The following is a 21768-nucleotide window of genomic DNA, read 5'->3' as shown; positions in this document are numbered from 1 at the left end:
CAAGCAATCTGATATATGTTTTAGATGTACTATCATGTTAAATATATTTCCATTCTAGTTATATTATGAAAAAAGAATCAGAACAAAAAGGGAAAAAACATGCAAAGAGTACTTTTAAATCTAATAATAGGTATCCTGTGTGTATCCTGATAGATAGACATACAAATATTTTTAATTGTTGGTAGTTATTTTAAGTATAATTTATCTTGTCTTGTGGAATCATAAGATAATACCCAAAATGCTAATGATTTGTGAGGGTTTATTAAGTCCTGCAAATTTACTGAAGTTGTTAATTTTTCATATTTTTTTGTTTTCTCGCTAGAATTCTCTGAACAAGTCATCATAGCATCTAAAAAAGAATCACAGAGCTATTTCCTCATTGCATATACTATTTCTTCTTTTTTTCTTTTCTTATTGCTATAATTAGCATTAAGAGTGCAAATATTAAATAGTTATGATGATAATGGAAAACTTGACTCACCCCTGTCATGATGAAAAGGTTTTTCTGTCATGTTTCTGAGCCCATTTAAGGTTTTCTTTGCAAAAATATTGAAGTGATTTGCCATTTCCTTCTCCACCTCATTTTACAGAAGAGGAAACTGAGTTAAAAAGGGTGAAGTGACTTGGCCTGTGTCACACAGCTAATAAGTGTCTGAGGTCAAATTTGAACTCAGATCTTCTTGACTCCATACCCAGCAGTCTATTTACATTACCAACTTACCAGCCAAAAAAGTAAGGCAGTTTCAACAAATAACCAATGAGAGACTTCTAAGCGAAACCAGAAAAAAAAAAGATGTCATCCAGGAAAACCATAAAGAGAAGATAATTAGGGTCACATGATAAGAGTTGACATGTACCAGCACAATGTTAGAAAAGTAATAAATATAACCTATCTATTCGATAGACTCTAATTGGAAAGGGACTGGAGGACAAGGACAAGAAAAAAACAGGATAAGATGATAGTATCTGTGATCTACACTATTGGAAGGAAGTTCTGATTCAATGACATCACAGGTCTAGTTGAGTATCAAATAGGGGACTGTTGCACTAGGTGTCTATGTCATTATATTTTTCACAGGACAACTATTCTTAATTATATATGATTCATATCTATTTTGTCTGCTTTACTGATATTATTATCTACTTTTTATTTTGTTTTAATTTAAATTTATTTTTATTAAAGATATTATTTGAGTTTTATATTTTCCCCCAATCTTACTTCCCTCCCCCTCCCCTCCACAGAATTCACTCTGTCAGTCTTTACATTGTTTCCATGTTGTACCTTGATCCAAATTGGGTGTGATAAGAGAGAAATCATATCCTTAAAGAGAAGTCTAAGAGGTAACAAGATCAGACAATAACCTATTTTTTTCTAAATTGAAGGGAATAGTCCTTGCACTTTGTTCAAACTCCACAGCTCCTTATCTGGATACAGATGGCGCTCTCAATTGCAGACAGCCCAAAATTGTTCCCAATTGTTGCACTGATGGAATGAGCAAGTCCTTCAAGCATGAACATCACTCCCATGTTGCTGTTAGGGTGTACAGTGTTTTTCTGGTTCTGCTCATCTCACTCAGCATCAGTTCATGCAAATCCCTCCAGGTTTTCCTGAAATCCCATCCCTCCTGGTTTCTAGTAGCACAACAGTGTTCCACGACATACACACACCACACTTTGCTAAGCCATTTGCCAATTGAAGGACATTTACTTGATTTCCAATGCTTTGCCACCACAAACAGGGCTGCTATAAATATTTTGTTATAGACCCAGTAGTGGTATTGCTGGGTCAAAGGGTATGTACATTTTTGATGCCCTTTGGGCATAGTTCCAAATAGCTCTCCAGAAGGTTTGAATGAGTTCACAGCTCCAACAACAGTGTAATAGTTTAACAGATTTCCCACATCCCTTCCAACAATGATCATTATCCTTCCTGGTCATACTGGCCAATCTGAGAGGTGTGAGGTGGTACCTCAGGGAAGCTTTAATTTGTATTTCTCAATAAATGATTTAGAGCATTTTTTCATATGGCTATGGATTACTTTGATCTCCTCATCTGTAAATTGCCTTTGCATATCCTTTTGACTGTTTGTCAATTGGGGAATGGGTTTTTGTTTTAAAAATATGACTCAGTTCTCTGTATATTTTAGAAATGAGACCTTTGTCAGAATCATTGGTTGTAAAGATTGTTTCCCAATTGACTACATTTCTTTTGATCTTAGTTACATTGGTTTTATCTGTGCAAAAGCTTTTTAATTTAATGTAATCGAAATCATCTAATTGGTTTTTGGTGATGTTCTCCAACTCTTCCTTAGTCATAAACTGTTCCTCTTTCCATAGATCTGACAGGTAGACTAGTCCTTGATCTTCTAATTTTCTTATAGCATTGTTTTTTATGTCTATGTCCTGTAACCATTTGGAAATTATCCTGGTAAAGAGTGTGAGGTGTTGGTCTAATCTAAGTTTCTTCCATACTAACTTCCAATTTTCCCAGCAATTTTTACCAAAGAGGGAGTTTTTATCCCAATGGCCAGACTCTTTGGGTTTATCAAACAGCAGATTACTATAATCATCTCCTGCTTTTATACCTAGTCTATTCCACTGGTCCACCACTCTATTTCTTAGCCAATACCAAACAGTTTTTATGACTGATGCTTTATAATTTTAGATCTGGTAGGGCTAAGCCCCCTTCTTTTGCACTTTTTTACATTAAGCTCCTGGCAATTTTTGACTTTTTATTTCTCCATATGAATTTACTTACAATTTTTTCTAACTCGTTAAAGTAATTTTTTGGAATTTTGATTGGTAGGGCACTAAACAGATAGTTTAGTTTTGGTAGAATTGTCATTTTTATTATATTAGCTCTACCTATCCATGAGCTGTTGATATTTGCCCAGTTATTTAAGTCTAATTCAATTTGTGTGAGAAGTGTTTTATAATTGTTTTCAAAAAGATTCTGAGTCTGTCTTGGCAAATAGGTTACTTTGATCGGGATTTCCCTTTCTAGGTCTTCCTGCTGTTTCTTGCTAGACATATATAGAAAAGTTGAGGATTTATGAGGGTTTATTTTATAACCTGCAACTTTGCTAAAATTGCTAATTGTTTCCAGTAGTTTTTTAGATGATTTCTTGGGACTCTCTAGATAGACCATCATGTCATCTGCAAAGAGTGAGAGTTTTGTCTCTTCCTTCCCAATTCTAATTCCTTTAATTTCTTTTTCTTCTCTAATTGCTGATGCTAGCATTTCTAATACATTATTGAATAGTAGTGGTGATAATGGGCACCCTTTTTCACCCCTGATCTTATTGGGAATGCCTCTAGCCTCTCCCCATTGAATATAATGTTTGTTCATGGTTTCAGATAAATACTGCTAATTATTTTAAGGAACAGTCCATTTATTCCTACACTCTCTAGTGTTTAGTAGGAATGGATGATGAATTTTGTCAAAAGCTTTTTCAGCATCTATTGATATGATCATATAATTTCTGATAGTATACTCAATTATATAAACAACAAACTTATAAGTTTTCCTAATATTGAACTTATTCCTGGAATAGGTCTTACTTGATCATAATGTATTATCCTAGTGATCACTTGTAATCATTTTGCTAAGATTTTATTTAGGATTTTTGCATCTATATTCATCAGAGAGATAGGTCTATAATTTTCTTTCTCTCTTTTAACACTTCCTGGTTTAGGTAACAGTACCATATTGTTTTCATAGAAAGAGTTAGGCAGAGTTCCATCTTTCCCTATTTTTCCAAAGAGTTTATATAGGATTGGACCCAATTATTCCTTAAATGTTTGGTAGAATTCACTTGTGAATCCTACAGGCCCTGGAGCTTTTTTTATTAGGGAGTTCAGTAATGGCTTGTTGAATTTCTTTTTCTGAGAAAGGTAGTTTAGGTATTTAATCTCTTCTTCATTTAACCTGGGCAACCTTAGATTATCAAATTTATTGGCATAGAGTTGGGCAAAATAATTTCAAATTATTACTTTAATTGCCTCCTCAATGGTGGTGAGTTCACCTTTTTCATTTATGATACTAGCAATTTGGTTTTCTTCTTTCCTTTTGTTTAATCAAATTAACCAGAGATTTATCAATTTTATTGGTTTTTTCATAATACCAACTTCTGCTTTTATTTATTAATTCAAAAGTTTTTTGTTTTTTTATTTTATTAATTTCTCCTTTAATTTTTAGAATTTCTAATTTGATACTTAATTGGGGATTTTTGATTTGTTCTTTCTTTAATTTTTTTAGTTGCATGTTTAGTTCATTGATTTCCTTTTTCTCCAATTTATTCATATAAGCATTTAGAGCTATAATATATCCCTTGAGAGTTGCTTTGAATGAATCCCATAGGTTTTGGTATGTTGTTTCATTATTATCATTATCTAGGATAAAATGGTTCTTTCTATAATTTGTTTTTTTGCCGTCTCATTTTTAAAATGAGGTTATTCAGTATCCAATTTGCTCTGGGTCTATATCTCCTTGGCCCAGTATTGCATATGACTTTTATTGCTTTGTGATCTGAGAAAGATGGATTCACTATTTCTGCCTTTCTGCAGTTGATCCTTAGGTTTTTATGTCCTAGTACATGGTCAATTTTTGTATAAGTTCCATGTACTGCAGAGAAAAAGGTATATTCCTTTCTATCCCCATTCAGTTGTCTCCATAAGTCTACCATATCTAATTTTTCTAACAATCTATTTGCCTCACTAATTTCTTTCTTGTTTGTTTTATGATTTGTTTTATCTAGATCTGATAGCGGGAGGTTGAGTTCTTCAACTAGTAGTGTTTTGCTGTCTATGTCTTCCTGTAGTTCTTTCAGCTTCTCCTCTAAGAATTTGGGTGCTGTCCCATTGGGTGCATATGTATTCAATATTGAAATGACTATATTGTCTATGGTACCTCTTAGAAGGATAAAGTTTCCTTCCTTATCTCTTTAACGCTATTTTTGTTTCTGCTTTGTCTGAGATAATGATTGCTACCCCTGGTATTTTTACTTCAGCTGAAGCAAAATATATTTTGCTCCAAGCTTTTACCTTTACTCTATATGTATCTCTCTGCTTCAAATGAGTTTCTTTTAAGCAGCATATTGTAGGATTCTGGTTTTTAATCCACTCTGCTACTTGCTTACATTTTAAGGGAGAGTTCATGCCATTCACATTCAAGGTTATGATTAATAATTATTTATTGCCCTCTATGCTATCTTCCCTCTGTTTGTATTTTCCCCCTTTTCCCCCCTTTTATCCATATTCCCCAGTATTTTGTTTTTGAATAACACCCCCTTGTGTTTGCCCTCCTATATCACACCCTCCCCTTTCTTTCCCCTTTCCCCTTTTCCCTTTTCCCTTCCCTTCCTTTTTTCATTTCCCCTTATTTCCTCCATTCTCCCTCCCTTTCTCCATCCCCCTCCCCTTTTCCCTTTTTAATACTTGAATGGTTACATGTTTTATAAGTTAACTAAGTATTTGTAGGTTGACTTTAAGCCAAGTCTGATGATAAGAAGATTCAGGTGTTTCTCCTCTGTTCCCTTCTTCCCCTGCATTACCATAGGTTTTTTGTACCTCTTAGTGTAATGAGATTTGTCCCATTCAATCCCTCCCTCCTCCCCTCTCTTTCCTGTCCCCCTTTTTAGGGAGGTAGTGTATTTTTTTTAGATCATTCTATCTAGGTCATAGAAAATTCTGAGTTTCTGTCCTTCTAGTTCAGTATATTCTATTGAATAGAGTCAAAATTTCTGGGAGTTATTAGAGTCTTTCTCCCAAGTGGGGTTAAAGCCAGTTACATCCCATTAGATAGTAGTCTCATGGCTAGGTCATGGATGTCCATCATTTCTGGATAGGTGTATTCTCTCTGTTAGAGTTACATTTCTCAGAATTTATGAGAGTTTCTTGCCCCCCCCCCCTTCCATACTGGAATATAGCCAGTTACAACTTACTGGATTGCATTTTTTTCCTTTTACCGCCCCCCCCCCTTTTTTTTTACCTTTTCCTGTGTCTCTTGAAGCTCCTGTTTGATATCCAAATTTTCTGTTTAGCTCTGGTCTTTTCATCAGAAATTTTTGGAATTCTTCCATTTCGTTAAATGTCCATCTTTTTCCCTGGAAGAGAAGTCTCAGCTTTGCAGCGAATTAGATTCTTGGCCGCATTCCAAGCTCCCTTGCTCTTTGAAATATCTCATTCCAGGCCCTTCGATCCCTTAATGTTGATGCAGCCAGGTGCTGTGTGATACTTACTGTGGCTCTTTGATATTTAAATTGATTCCTTCTAGTTGCTTGCAGGATTTTCTCTTTTATCTGATAGTTCCGGAGTTTGGCCACAACATTCCTTGGTGTTTTCATTTTAGGATTTTTTCTGGTGGGGATCGATGTACTCTTTCAATAACTACTTTGCCCTCTGATTCCATGATATCAGGGCAGTTTTCCATCACTAGATCCTGTAATATTAAGTCCAGGCTTTTTTTCTCTTTAATGAATTAAGGAAGTCCTACAATTTTCAGGTTGCCCCTCCTCGATCTATTCTCGAGGTCAGTGGTTTTGTTGATGAGCTATTTTACATTTGCTTCTATTTTTTTCTATTTTTTGATTTTGTTTAACTGACTCTTGCTGTCTCATGGAGTCAGTTTCTGTAGATTCCATTCTTTGTTTGGGGGAGGAGTTTTCTTCATTAGCCTTTTGCAACTCCTTTTCCAATTGGTCAATTCTACTTTAAAAAGAGCTTTCCATTTGACCAATTGAGGTTTTGAGAGAATTAATTTCTTTTTGCATTTGCTCATTTGAGGATCTGAGAGATTTATTCTCCTTTTGTGTTTGTCCAATTGTACTTTCTAAGGTTTTGTTTTCTTGTTGCAAGGTATTAATTGTCACTCCCACATTTTTAAGCTCCTTCCTTATTTCTTCAAGGAAGTCCTTCTGTGCTGGAGACCAGCTTGTATTCTCCTCAGAGGTTCCATGTCTCTCTGAGTTGGGCTCTTTCCATTCCAGGGATTTTTCTATGGATCGACCTTTCCGATGACCCTTCTTCATTTTGCTAAGACCTGAGTTGGGGAGCAGCTGGTTCACAGGGCCTTGAGATCACTAAAGGCTTTACTCACTGAGTGAAGTAGGAGGTGCTAGTTGCTTTCTCTGGAGTGTCTGTGACCTTGATTGAGGCCTTCTCCCTTTGCTGGAAGGGAGAAATTGGAGCTATTGAATTCTTTTGCCTTCAACCAATGGTGGGCTTTTCCCTGACCTGAGGTCATTCCCCAGCTAGGCTGGTTCTTCTGCTCACACACCTGGGCCTGAAGCAGAAGTAGTTTGCATTTGTTTGGGAGGAGGCCTCTGTGCAATGGAAGCGTGGACTTAGAGTTTCTCAGACCTGAGGAGCCCAGGGATGGCGTCCACTGCTCTACTGCACCAGATCTCTCCCTGCAGCCCCTTCCCCAAGGTCCAGGGGGACAGCACCAACACCAGCGCTTCTGCTTCCCTGCAGACCCAAGCCCCCTTCGTACAGCCCTACCACTGATCCAGCAGGTCCGGCTCTCAGGCCCTCAGACTCCTGGTTCCAATTCAGCTTTTAATCTGGCTGATCCCAGGCTGATCTTCCCTCAGGGCCCAGACTCATCCGCCAGTACTCAGCCAAGGCTGCTGCGGGAGACAAATCCTGAGGTAGACTTTCCTCTCCTGGCTTTTCTTTCTGTGTTTCCTGGTTTGGGTTTCTTTTAAGAGGTTTGTTTCATGTGATAGATGGGGAAGAGATCAGGATACTTTAGAACTGTGCCTGTCTTCTCTCCGATGGCCAGACGTCGATACCAATATTTAGATAAGTTTTGATAAATGGACTCCAAAACATCAACAACAAGAAGTTATGGCTTAGATAGAACTATGACTTTCCTATTAAAAAGCACTTAATATACATGTTTGATTTGATCAGCATAATAACCCTTTGGGCTAGGGAGTACAAGGATTCTGATTTCCATTTCAGTGTTAAGGAAACTGAGTCTAAGGTAGAAATCTGGGACTCAAACTCCAGGTCATTTTATTCCTTCTCTAGTACCTTACATACTTTCCTTCTATTTGTTAATGAATTTAACTTTGATTTAAAAAATTGACTTACTTAATCACCTGGAGCTCCAGCATAGGTAACCCCCAAAATCATTAATTATTTCAAGAGTAGTTCCTCTGTTGATGTAGGGAGAAATTCAAAGGGAAAAGAACAAAGTGAAACCTTTGCAGACAGAAGAGTTGGAGAAGGAGTTCCTGTAGCTAGAGAAAGAAAAAAGACAACAGATTCTGTTGGCAGTTGAAAAGAGCTTACCAAACACGGCAACTCTAAGCCTGGAAGAAAAGATGTATAAATTTCAAAAAGATCTCAGTGACATGAAAGTGTCAAATCAAAACATGAAAACCCATTTAACAAGAGTAAACTACCTCAAAGTAAGTGAAGTTATTTCAAAATTTCAAGCAGGGTCTTTGTCTCGTTCATGGTTTCAAAGTCTCTATATTATTTAAGCAAACAAGTTCACTTTCATTTCTTAATTCAATGAAAATTTTCAAATTATTGTTTTTCTTTGTGGAAGTTCTCTCTTGAATATCTCAGTTGTAGGGTCCCCCAAATCAACTTCTACATTAAGCCAAATATTGCCATTCAATTCAGAGGCAGCTCCATCCATAGAGGTCTAGACTTGGAATTAGCAGAATTGTGTTTGAATTACTGTTGGAAAGGTTCATGTCTCAATTCCATCATCTGTAAAATGGCACAGCCAGACCTGTACTCGACTTACCTAATAAGTTTTGTTGTGAGATTTAAAGTGGATAACAAATATAAAGTTCTATATGAATAGTGGCTGCTATTAAAAGACTTATGGATCAGTTTACTGGCAACAGCCTGGTCAGATTTTCCCCCTGGTTTCTCTATGTGTGGCTAGCATGGATTATAAGCTCCTTGAAACCAGGACCTCATTTTATGCTTTATATTGAACTTTTGTCATGAGACAGCAATGCTCTATATTCTTTTTCACTAAGGGTAGATTCAATGACTATTTTTTTGTTATTTGTCCAATGAATGAAGTCAGTTGCACTCCCAAATAGGATGGACCCATGGATAAAACTCTGACCCTGGAGTAAGGGAAACCTGAGTTCTAATTCATCCTTAGACAATTTCTAGCTGTGTGATCCCTGGCACTAACTAACCTCAGTTCCAACTCAATGGTAAAAGGGAAATATTTTTCAAATATACTTTGCCAAGGTTTCTGTGAAAATCAAATGAGAACATTTTTATTTGAATTCTGATTTTATTTTTCCAATTACATGTTATGAAAGTTTTTCAACATTCATCCACATACATATTTATGTTACACAATTTTCTTTTATCCTCCCTTCCCACCCCCACCCCTTAACAGCAAACATTAAAGTGAATATTGTACATGTAATTTGTATTTAACAACTTTAAAACATTGGTCATTTTCTGTATGAGGAATTAGGTCTGAGGGAAAAAGAAAGAAAACCATGGAATAGGAAGGAAAAATATGAGAGAAATTTTTAAATGGTGCACACAGTGTTCATTCAGATTCTGTAGTTGTGTTTTGTTCTCTTTTGCTTTTGTTGCCTGAATGTGGATGGTATTTTCCATAACAAGTCTCCCATTGTTGTCTTAGCTCTGAACTGATGAGTGGAGCTCTGTCTATCAAAGTTGATCAATTCATAATGTTGTTAATTTGTAAAATGTTCTCTTGGTTCTGCTCCTTTCACTTAGCATCAGTTCCTATAATTCTTTCCATGCTTCTCTAGAGTTTGGCCATTCATGTTTTCTTATAGAACAATACTACTCCATAACATTCATTTACCATAACTTGCTCAGCCATTACCGCACTGATGGGTATCCCCTCAATGTTCAATTCTTTGCCTCTACAAAAAGAGCTATGAGTATTTTGGAATATCTGGTACTTTTACCATTTTTTATGACTTCTTCTGGATGTAGGCCTACTATTAGTACTGCTGAATTAAAGGTATGACCTTTTTTATTGGTTTTTTTAAATTAAGATATCTTAACAAAATGGCATACCTCTCAAGATGGGAGACAGGGGCAAGAAATTCCAGAAATGGAAGGTCTATTATGTAGTTTGAAAGGTTTTGTTCCTGCCCCCTTCATACCAGCCATAGGCTGGGGTCACAAATTTAATTGATACATTGGTTCCTATACATCCCCCTCCCCATCATCATACTAATGAGCAAGAACTGTTAGATCTCCTTCAGCATGCATAAAGGAGAAGGTCAAGACTAAGACTAGATGGGGCTGTTTTTGAGCAAATTCAGGCTAAATGTTTTATCTTAACTCATTACTTGCCACTAGGCAATAATATAGGCAGACCCTAGTCTTTGTAATGTAAACTGACAATCCTCCCTTTACTTTTTTTGTGGAACCCAAACACTCATATTTTCATGTCTAATTAGTAATTTTTCTACTATAGTTAAGAAAATAATCAGGATATAAAGTGGGGTTGCATAGCCCCAACTCCCATCCTATACCCAGATACTAGACCTTTAATTCTAGATAACAACTTCCTAACCAACCCTTTTGACAAATGAGTGTAAGCAATATTCCTACAAATCCAACAATGTCCCTTTAGTGCGGGTAGACCTTCCAGGAATATAGCTTTCCTGTTTCCAACAAATGGATAGTCCTTTCCATCCTTACTTCCAAGGGGCCCTCCTAAATATGCCGTATAATCATCATGATAATATATACTTTTCCAAAGTTGCTGTACCTTCCATCCACTGGTTGGTTTTTATATGAATGTATTTAGATAGATCTTCTGGGCTCCAAAAATTGATCAGAATAAATCCTTGATTTTGTGCCATTAGACCAAGCCCAAGAATAACTAATATCTAGTGATGTTTCTTAAATTATTTTTTCTTGCAAATGGGCATTTCTGCATTTCCTTGAAAGTCCATACTGACTCACGGTCAAAGTTTCCCTTAACAAGTCCCCCAGTTTGATCATCTTTACAAGGTATCTGGGTACCATCATTACATTTCAAATGAGTCTCAGTCCACCTGTCTCTTTAATTGTACAGTCCAGAACATTTGTATCCTGCTTCTGGACATGTACACAGATATTTGCTAAACCCCATGAAAATATCCTGGCCAGACTGGTATAAACAATAGTCACCCTGAACTGACTCGGTCATATGCCATTGGTGTCTCTCTCCTCTGGATCAGAATCCTGAGCCACAGTTCACCTCTGACCAGCAACTTAGAAACTAGACTGGATCCAAGGGGAACTGGCACCCAAGGCCAATTCTCAAACAGCTGTGGGCTACTGTGAGTCCAACAGTTAGCCACACCAAAAGAGTGGGCATTGACTTCTGTTGGCTAGATTCTCCTCCCACCATTTCTAATACCCCATTCTCTAAATCAGAGATAGGACTCTCCCTAGATAGGATATAATGTAGGATATAATCTGGCCACCCAATCATCTCCCTCCTTTTCTCTCAATGAAGAACATCTTCACCTTGCCTCTCTTCCTCCTTTCCATAAGGAAGAGGTGACACACTTCTAGAATCAAGGGGAAATTACAGGTATAGACTGTATACTGACTACACAATGTATACGTAGGTGAGAGATAGTGGAGATGAATTGGCCCATTATCTTTCCTTCTCTTCTCTCCTCTCCTCTCCCTCCTCTCCTATCCTCTCCCCGCCTCTTCTCTTCTCTCCTCTCCTCTCCTCTCCTCTCCTCTCCTCTCCTCTCCTCTCCTCTCCTCTTCTCTCCTTCTCCCCTGGAGATATCCAAAGTCCTTCTGCATCTTCAGAATGTGTTCAGAAAAGGTCCTCTCCAACTCAAGGGACTTGTTGAGACCTTGTCTTCTGTTAAAGAAAAGTGCTTAATATTTTATTCAGATAAAAACACATGTTTTCATCACAAGACATGGAGATTCTGGAGGTTATTACAATTTACATTTTGCCTTACTGCCATATTGTCACACATACTTCACTTTAACACAATAAGCTTCCTTAAGTATTTTACTACATGAGCAAACTCCCAATGAGAACTATCATATCGCCTAAAGCTTGTAACATATACATTCAACAATCATTCCAAACCTTTGCTCTCATTACAGTAATGACTCAAACATCCTTAAGCAAAATGATTTTTTTCCAAAAAAAATTCCCATATTTTCCTTTTCCTGGGTGTATTTATCTGACTCACATTCCTTTCCTTAAACTAGATCTTCAAAATTATCCTAAGAATTTCCCATTCTTCTTCTTTCCTAAATATCTCCTCTAAATAAAAATTAAGGAAACTTAATTCCTATCTTAACATGTAGCTGAAAGCAGGGGTGAGAGCACACAGCTAACCTATCTCTGGCTATTAGAGTCAATTCACCTAAAACTTATTTTTTTTCTGATTTGCTTAGTAACTTTATAAAGATCCAGGACACTAAAGGAAACTACCTTTATAGATATAAGTATTTAATGTCAGAGTCCAGCAGAGGTCATGTGGGTAGTTTAATGCCTTAGGTCTGATTTATTCTTCCAGATAAGACATTATCCAAATGTCATTTTGGAGAAATCAAGTCAAAAGGGTCCAATTTCAGGCTATACTGAGAAGCTACTCCCTTGACTACATATCTCTATCTCTGGCATCTTTAGCCCATTGGCTTCCTTGACTCCAAGAACATGACATTGACCCAGTAGCATTTCCTTTTGCTGACCATCCTGGTATCTGATCTAAAAAGAGATAATTGTTTAAAAGTCCTGTGATCTAAAAATAGTTGTTTTACCCAATTAGAACTTCCATTGAATACAATTCACAAAGTCCTATTATAGCCTGAATGTGGTCCCAGTCAATGAAACCTCTCCCTAAAGCTCTGAATGTTCTTCTTGGGTCTTTGCTAAAACCTGGTATTCTAACTATGACTGGTCATACAGGCCTCATTTACAATTCACATTTAAATATAGCTAGAAACTTCTATACGTAAATTTGTTTAGCTACTAGCCATCCTTAACATACAAATTACTATTTTTGTTTTGGCAAGGCAACTGCAGTTAAATGCTTTGCACAAGGTCACACATCTAGGTAATCATTAAGTATATGATGTCTAATTTTAACTCAGGTCCTCCTCTCTCCAGGACCAATGCTCTGTTCACTGTACCACCCTGCTGCCCCCAACAAACAAAATTACTTTTCAGAATTCTTTAAAACCATTAGAACATCTAAGGGACTTTAAATTTGCAACATGTATTATTAATACCAATATAATAAAACAACAGTAAGAATACCACACAAATTACTACCTTGTACAAGCAATCCTTCCATTAGTACGTTATTCATGAACCCACAGAGCTATCCCAGAAGGGGTCATAATTTTTGATATTTTCCTTATTGCCCTTGAAGGACAATCACATGTTAATCCCAGGTTATAACAATGCAGTATTTAAATATCATATATTCACAAGAGCTAACTAAACATTGCATATATAATCCTTTTGCAGTTACAAAAGAACATGACATAATTGAGAAATACACCTTACTCATCAATACATTACCTGACAGTGGGGACTACACAACTGCTATTTGTTCAGAGCCCCCACATCAGCTGTCTGCAGTTACCAAGAGAAAGGTTCACATTCTTAACTTCTTTAAAATTGAACATACATTGTTAATTTACATCAAATATAAAATTCTTATTTAAACATCACATTTCCCTTAGAACAAGAGCAATATGTTTACCCTAGTATCTTTATACTTTTGTCTTCCAGACCTCTTTTCCCAGATCCTCTAAGGATCCAATCTCATACATATGATACATTTAAAACCTCAATGCACTTACAACTAAACTTCTAACAGTTTAGTTTGATAAAATCTTTCGAGTACTTTATACATAGATTCCACCATTCACATTACAAAAGCTCCATACAAAATAAAAATGTAATTGTTAGCATTAGGTTTAGCATTAAAATGAACTAGTTTTGTCCCAAAAGAAATCAGTAAATATACATAACATAGGTTTTCTTCTTAGTGTTATGTGTGTGTGTATGTATACATATACATACACAAACACATACTTACAAATATTTTTTTTAGTTAAGCTAATACCACTTTCCTTTAACACAAAGGTGTTTCAATACAGTTTAAAATCCAAAACCACTTTATCAATCTAGGTTATTATTTAATTCCTCCCATTCTGTACAAATTTTTTCGGAATGTAACAAAACTTCTTTTAAACCCTCACAGTGATGACCAACACTCCAGTTCAGAAACATGGTGAGAGTTATCACTCTTAGGCCTTATAACCAGAGCAGAGACATTCATTAAATATGATGTTCTTTCTATAAATGTGACTCCTAACCCATGGATTTTATATTTTCTTCCTTTCCCAATCACATATCTTGTCTGTGGTGGGGTCTCTTTCCTTTTAAGGCTTCAGTACTTGATGTCTCTTGCCCACCCCCATGGCTGGGTGAGGCACACCTCGGCCTGATTTAGTTTAGAGTTCAGGTCTTAACAAGATTGCAGATGGGATCAAGACTGCCTTGCCTTCAGTCTACCACCCCCTTCCCCAACCCAGGGATAAAATATGGAATTTGTTCCCGACAGTCATAAGAATAAGAAATCTTCCCTTCTATAACTTCTCAATCTTTCCCTTAAAAGTTAATTGTGTCTTCTAAACTGTCCCCAAACAAGTTTTTTCTCTTTAACTCAATGCACCAGCACAGCTGCCACCTCAGTGAGGGATGGGCTGAGCTCCAGAGGGGGACACTGCAGACTTACTTCCCCCTGCCCTACCTTCTGAAACAGCTCTCCCAGTTTAAAACTTAGACAGAGTCCCCAGACCCAGAAATACCTAACACAGATAATTACATAAGACAGGAAAGAGAATAAATGCATATACTCCCTCTGGAATGTTCAAAATCACTCACACAGCATTTGGATTCAATCTGCTTCCTTCCTTGGCTTCCAACTACCAGCCAGTGGCTCCCTTGCTTTTCAAGTGTGGAGGCAACCTTCCCCCTTTAAGATTTTGGGGAAATTCCTGGAGAGGGAACCCAAATACCCCTCCTTCAGGGCACCCTATTATTCTCTTGACTCTCCTTCAGCTTAAATCTCTCACCTGGAGGTCTTCTCAGCCAGTCCAAGGTGGTTCTGGCCACTGATGCCACCCTTGCAATCACTCCTTTATGTCACTTCTACCCCCCAGACATTTTAATCACTCTCAACTCGAGGCCAATCTTCCCAGGAATACCTTGAGATATTTCCCCAGCAGAGAATACTAAGAAAGTGGGCTTGAAATCAAGCCATTTGCCGGCATTCTTGTCATATGTTCTTCCTGGAAATTATCGGATAAAGAGATTTACGTTAATATTGAGGGCGAGCCCCCAAATTGTTATAAATGACTCATGAATACTTACTTCATCCAAAGCGATTATAATTGTTTTTTTTTTTTTTTATTAAGATAACTTGTGGCAACTAGGTGGCACAGTGGATAGAGCACCAGCCCTGGAGTCAGGAGTACCTGAGTTCAGATTGAGCCTCAGATACTTAATAATTACCTAGCTGTGTGGCCTTGGGCAAGCCACTTAACCCCATTGCCTTGCAAAAAACAGAGAGAGAGAGAGAGAGAGAGAGAGAGAGAGAGAGAGAGAGAGAGAGAGAGAGAGAGACAGAGAGACAGAGAGAGAGACAGAAAGACAGAGAGACAGAGAGAGAGACAGAGAAAGAGAGAAAGAGAGCTTTACAAAATGGCACACCTCTCAAGATAGGAGAGAGGGACCATTATGATCAGTTTTATTGTTCTTTGGGCATAATTCCATATTTCTCTTTGGAATGAATGGATTAGTTTACAACTCCTCCAACAGGGCATTAATGTCCTAATCTTCCTACAACTTATCCAACATTGATCATTTTCCCTTTTTTGTCATTTTAGTCAATTTGATTGTGAGGTCGTTCCTCATAGTTGCTTTAATTTGCATTTCTACATGAGATGATTATTTCAAAGTACTTAGCTCAGAGCCTTGCTATTAGTAAATAATAAGAAATTTGTCCCCTCCCCCACTTTTATTTGCTTTTTAAATATTAATGCCCGAATAATAATTGTTCTCTTCCTACCCCTCAGGACAAAAACACTGACAAACTCCAGAAATATTTTCAAAAGGTTGAAACAATTAAAGGGAAGGCATCTAAAAAGATGTCCAATTTGAAAACAACATTAAATTACACTGAGCCAGAAGCCAGAGAGGATAAAGAAAGGGCCTATCAGAAGCTGGAAGCTCTTACTCATGAGCCATATATAGTAAAAAGAACAATTGAAGAAGTAGTAAAATGAGCAAAACAGGTACTTTTTCCCCCTACTTTCAAACAAGACCCTTTTTATAAAAGGATGTCTAAAGGATTAGTCACAACTTAGCATTGTGATTAAAAATCAGTTTCTCATATTTGTTGCTTAGGGAATTATAGTCTCATTCAATTACTGTGGAAATCTTTATTTTTCAAGGATTCTTTATCTTTCATATGATGGTTTACTAGAAAACTGTTCTTTCTTCATTTTACAAACTCTCTATAAAATATTGCATCTTAAGATATATTCCTTAATATCTATTTCAATATTAGACATCTACTGACAATAGTCTGTACCTATAGTTTTTACTTGAGTAAATACAAAAGCAATGAAATTAAGTCCATTTTATATTAAAATATTTCATGATACTCAGTACTCTTCCTATGCACTCATTATGCCTAGTATTATTCCATTCAACAAACATTAATCAACTACTCTATATGGTCACACTGCGTTTTACTAGGAGGACATAAGGCAGCTAGGTGGCAGAGAGAGTTCTGAGCCTGAGGTCAGGACTTATCTCCTGAGCTCAAATCTGGCCCCAGATACTTATTAGTTAGCTGAGCAAGTCACTTAATCCTGTTTGTCTCAATTCCTTATCTGTATAATAAGCTGGAGTAGGTGATGGTGTCATGAAGAGTTGGACATGACTAAAATGACTGAATAACAGTGGGGCATAGCATGTAGATAGATGAGCAAATATAAGGTAATGTGAAGGGGAAGTGTGCATTAACAAATGGCTTTTGTTAGAGAAAAGGTTTTGTAAGAGAGATGCCAAAGGGAACTTGAAGATTTTTGAGAAAAGGAGTGATATAGAGATAGGAAGACTTATTTTGTGAACTATGTCAAGGATAGATTGGAAGAGGGAACAAATGGAAGGCATGAAACTAATTAAGACACTCTTACAGTACTGGAGATGATGAGGTTAGTGGTTGCATGAATATAGACCAGAGGGTGAAAACAAATTTTGAGGCTAGACTCAACAAAACTTGGCAAAGTATTGGAATTGAATTGTTTGTGTTTCATACAGCCGCTTCTAGATTGTGCACTCCAGGAGGAGGTTCTATACAGGGGTTCCAAAAGTCTGAATAGCTTGGAGATTTTGCAACTTATTCTCAGCAGTACAATGCAAGACAACGCCAAAGGACTTGTAATGAAAAAATACTAATTACCTCCAGAAAAAGAACTTTATGGAATCTGAATGCAGATCAAAGCATATGATTTTGTTTAGGTTTTTTGCAAGGCAAATGGAGTTAAGTGGCTTGCCCAAGCCCACACAGCTAGGTAATTATTAAGTGTCTGAGACAGGATTTGAACCCAGAGACAGGATTTGAACCCAGGTACTCGTTACTCCAAGGCCAGTGCTTTATCCACTACACCACCTAGCCAACCTGAAAGCATAATATTTTCCACCTTATTTTTCCATTGTTTTTTTTTCCCCTTTGGGTCTGTGTTTTTATTTACAACATTACTAATATGGTAATATGTTTTGCCTCATTGAACATATATGAACATATATATCAAGTTGCGTTTCATCTCATGGAGGGAAGAATTAAGGGAAGAAGGGAGGGGGTAAAATTTGGTAGTCAAATTTTATAAAGTGAATGTAAAATATTGCCCTTATATTTAACTAGGAAAAAATGTAATTTTTAAAGATGAGTATTTTTATATTATTTTATTATTAAAACCTAAAACTACCATAAGTCTTTTGGAAGAGACTATATTTACTATAGTAAAAATTGTACTATTGGGAATAGAGTAAAGATGCCTAATGAATTTTGAATTAGATATTATGAAATATGTTTGTGTATATATATATTATTTATAGATATTATATAATATTTTATATTATAATATTATATATATGCAATATCATTTTAAGGAGACCTAATACCAGAAAAGAACACTTTTTGAGGAACTTGGGTAAAAGCTGGTTTGATGTTCTATGTTACCATTGTTCATAAAAAAGTGTCTCTCTTGTGGAGTTGTCTTAAATGAATGTCAAAAATCCTGTGCCAATGATGCCAGGAGCATACTGAAGAAGGAAATGGCAAACCACTCTGGTGTTTTTGCCAAGAAAACTCCAAGGACAAAATTCATGAGGTCAAATAGTGTTGGACATGACTAAGTGACAACAACAGCAGCAGCAGCAGCAATATAAAATAGCACTGATTTATTTCTATGAACCTGCAATAACCAATATCAGAATGATGCAAAGAGCCTCTAGAAAGTATATAAGATTCATTTATAATAAACATTTAAGGAAAATAAATAATAACTGCAACCTAATATATGGTCTGATTTTGTGATGCTCAACCTCTCTGAGAGGAATATTTGATTATCTGTTCTCTACTACAAGTATTGGTCATTACAATTTTCAATCTTGAAAACTGATAACTATAGGGAAATGTATTTGAGGATTGAAATTTTTCTCTCACCAAGTATCATGTCATAAATTCATTTTATCCAATGATTATTTGAATGATAGAATATTTTTTCCTTGTATATTATTTGCACTAACTTTGACTTAAGAAAAAGGTAATATATTAACAGTTTAGAAATTGCTCTTCCCCTTATTTGACATTAATAATAAAGGAAATAATAAAGGAATAAAAGGAAATAAAAGGAATAAAGGAAAAAATATGTCTTAGCAAGTTAGCAGACAAATGCAAACCTAGGTCATAACAATGTTAGTAATAATAATAATAATGAACTATGATTTGGATAAATTTCCAATTAAATATCTCTGGGCCTCAGTTTTCTCAAACATTCTCTCATTCTACTCCACCCCCAGAGTCCTCCTCAGTTTCATATCCTATAATCTTCTGGAATTAAATAGTATCTGCCTAGTTCCAAAATAATAGGAAATATTCTTTGGGTGACCCACTGTGGCTTATAATCATTGTAAATCTTTTATTGGAAGTTAGGCAAATTTTTCTCAGGGCTTTAACATAAAATTTCATGGTCCCTCTGCTCCATAGATCTATCTGGGTAGACACATTTGTGTGTAAGTCAAATTAACCAGAATTCACTGTGCTAATGAAGTGTCAGTCACTATGCTTAACATGGGGAACTTAAAGAAAGGCAAAAGACAGGTCCTTACACTCAAAGAGCTTGCATCCTAATGTGGGAGGCAACAAACAATTATGTGCACAATTCAATCTTTTTTCTCAAGATACTGATGGTAGGACTATTTTGTGAGGGATCCTTAGTAATGTGTGCTTCCTTAACAGGGAATATTTGAATAATTATTGTGGGATTGTAAATTTTTAGTTCTATCCATAAGGCTGGTATTAAAGGCTCACATACTTGCAATTTCTCTTTTCAGTCTCCTTTAAACCCACCCCTTGAAGCAGGCTCTTCTCCAAACTGTATGCTGTACTTCAAAAGGGGAGCTAACTCAGTTCATACTGACTTTGCAGGCCTGCTGGTGAAAAACAAGACTCTTCAAACAGAGGTGTGTGGATCCTTTACAAACAGAATTTTCAGGGAAAATTATTCCTCAGTAAATGTGGAAGAAAAACAAGCTGATTACAATTTCCTAACAATTTTTTGTACTATGCTGTTGGCAGTATACCTTCTCACCATGGTTTTCATAAGACCTAAATCTCTCCAAAGAGAAGCTTTGAATTTGTGAATAGTGAGGTGGTCTTCAGGTAGAATGACATATTCTGAAGAAGGAACAAGTGGCTTCTTGGCAGGCACGAACCAAATAAAAAAACTGACAATTATGTAGAGCTTTAATTTTTTAAGGTGTTCCAAAGACTTTACGGTCTAAAACTGCACTAAGACTTTTGGAATATCCTGAATGGAACATTGTATAGGCCTACTACAACTTTATAATGTAAATACTATAACACCCTTTGAAACATTAGGAAACTAAGGTAAGTGCCTGACCCACGATCTCACAATTGGTGTGTGTTAGCGATGTCAATTGAAATAACTTTCTGACCCCATACCCAGCACTAATCAATCATATTAGGCTGTCTCTCCTCACCAACCTGAGCAAAATAACCATCTGAATTTGAGATAATGTGATGAACTGGAAAGGATAAATACTCAGTTCTAAATTTTAACTGTATATCAAACATCTACTTGTATCAGTGAATGCTTTATTAGGTGAAATAGTAATATCAACAGATAGAAAAAAAGCAACAAAGATAGCTTTTCTAGGAAATACTGTGCCTCTTTTTCCTGTTATAGAAAGAGGGGGGGAGTTGAAAATAATTATTAACTTCAATTTGCAAAAGTCTAATCTGATACCTGGGCTCATATTGCAAGATCAAAGACAGAAAAAGAAGCTAGGTGATGCAGTGGATGGATTGCATGGCTTAGAGTTCAAATAATAAGTGCTTGAGGCTAATTTTAACAAGACATACAAAGTGAATGTGTTTATATATCATTGGAAAAAATATTTAATTAAAAAAGAGACTTTGAAATCAACAAAGTCTAAAACCTTAATTCCTTTTTACTTAGAGTTCTGAACCTAGAGGAAAACTCATCTTCCCCTAGTCCAAATCTGGCCTCAAATATTTACTAACTGTGTAACTCTGGGTCACAACTTTATTTGCTTCATCTGTATAATGAATTGTTGAAGGAAATGGCAAAACATATTTTTATATGTTTACCCGGAAAATTCCGGATGGAGTCTTGAGGAGTCAGACATAACTGATTGCTTATTGATGCTGTTGTTGTTCATCCTTCATTCCTTTGAAGAAGACCAATAACATCAGAAGGGTGATGTCTTGACTTGCTGGTGCATTGGATTTAAGTGAGGCAGAGCTATGCAAAGTCATTAACTCCAGAGTCATCACAGATCAGGGGGCAAGACATAGGTCAGGACTGGAGGTGGCACCAGATGCAGTAGGAGACCTTGATCTTTTTAAACTTTGTCTGAGATAACATCAACTCCATAGTTAAATGTTAGAACAAGACCAACAAAAACAATAAATGTAAAAATATGCCTTGTGGACCTTTTTTATTGTAATATAGGACAGGAAATAAAGTAGATATCTGACAATTGGAGAATGGCTCAATAGATTAGAAAGAAACAACAAATATGAAGATTTGATATCCACATGGTAAGACTTAAATGAACTGTTACAATATAAAGGAAACGTATTTAGGAAAATAGTGTACATGATGACTTAGAACAACATAAACAAAGAACAATAAAATTGAATGTTGTGTAATTACAATGACCTAGTTGAACCTCAAACAAAAATTGAGAAAATGTCCTTCCTTTCCTTCTTTGCAAGGGGTGGAGGACTATGGGGGTACAATTTTGCAGACCTGGTTTATTTGTTTTGTGGAACTGCTTTTCTTTTTCTTTTTTTTTAATAGTTTCTACTAGGAAATGTTATATAAGGGTAGGAAAAGATAATAAATTAAAAATTAATTTTCAAAGATTTTGTTTTTTCTTTTATTTTTGCAAGGCAATGGGGTTAA

At 36.2% G+C, this 21768-nt stretch overlaps 1 protein-coding gene across 3 annotated transcripts in view; it reads left to right on the top strand.

Moving 5' to 3' along the window:
• Nucleotides 1-21768, top strand: part of LOC141504134 (plasma membrane calcium-transporting ATPase 2-like) — a 105924-nt gene that overhangs the window by 39287 nt on the left and 44869 nt on the right. For all 3 annotated transcript variants that reach the window (XR_012473220.1, XR_012473214.1, XR_012473213.1), the window contains one exon: nucleotides 19649-19777. The gene's annotated coding sequence lies outside the window, so the exon portion shown is untranslated. The remainder of the gene's footprint in view (nucleotides 1-19648; nucleotides 19778-21768) is intronic.

The sequence above is a fragment of the Macrotis lagotis genome, unplaced genomic scaffold (assembly GCF_037893015.1).
Source record: "Macrotis lagotis isolate mMagLag1 unplaced genomic scaffold, bilby.v1.9.chrom.fasta BILBYCTG320, whole genome shotgun sequence".
NCBI lineage: Eukaryota > Metazoa > Chordata > Mammalia > Peramelemorphia > Peramelidae > Macrotis > Macrotis lagotis.
The sequence above is the reverse complement of the archived record's forward strand: the minus strand, read 5'-3'. Positions and strand labels throughout refer to the sequence as shown.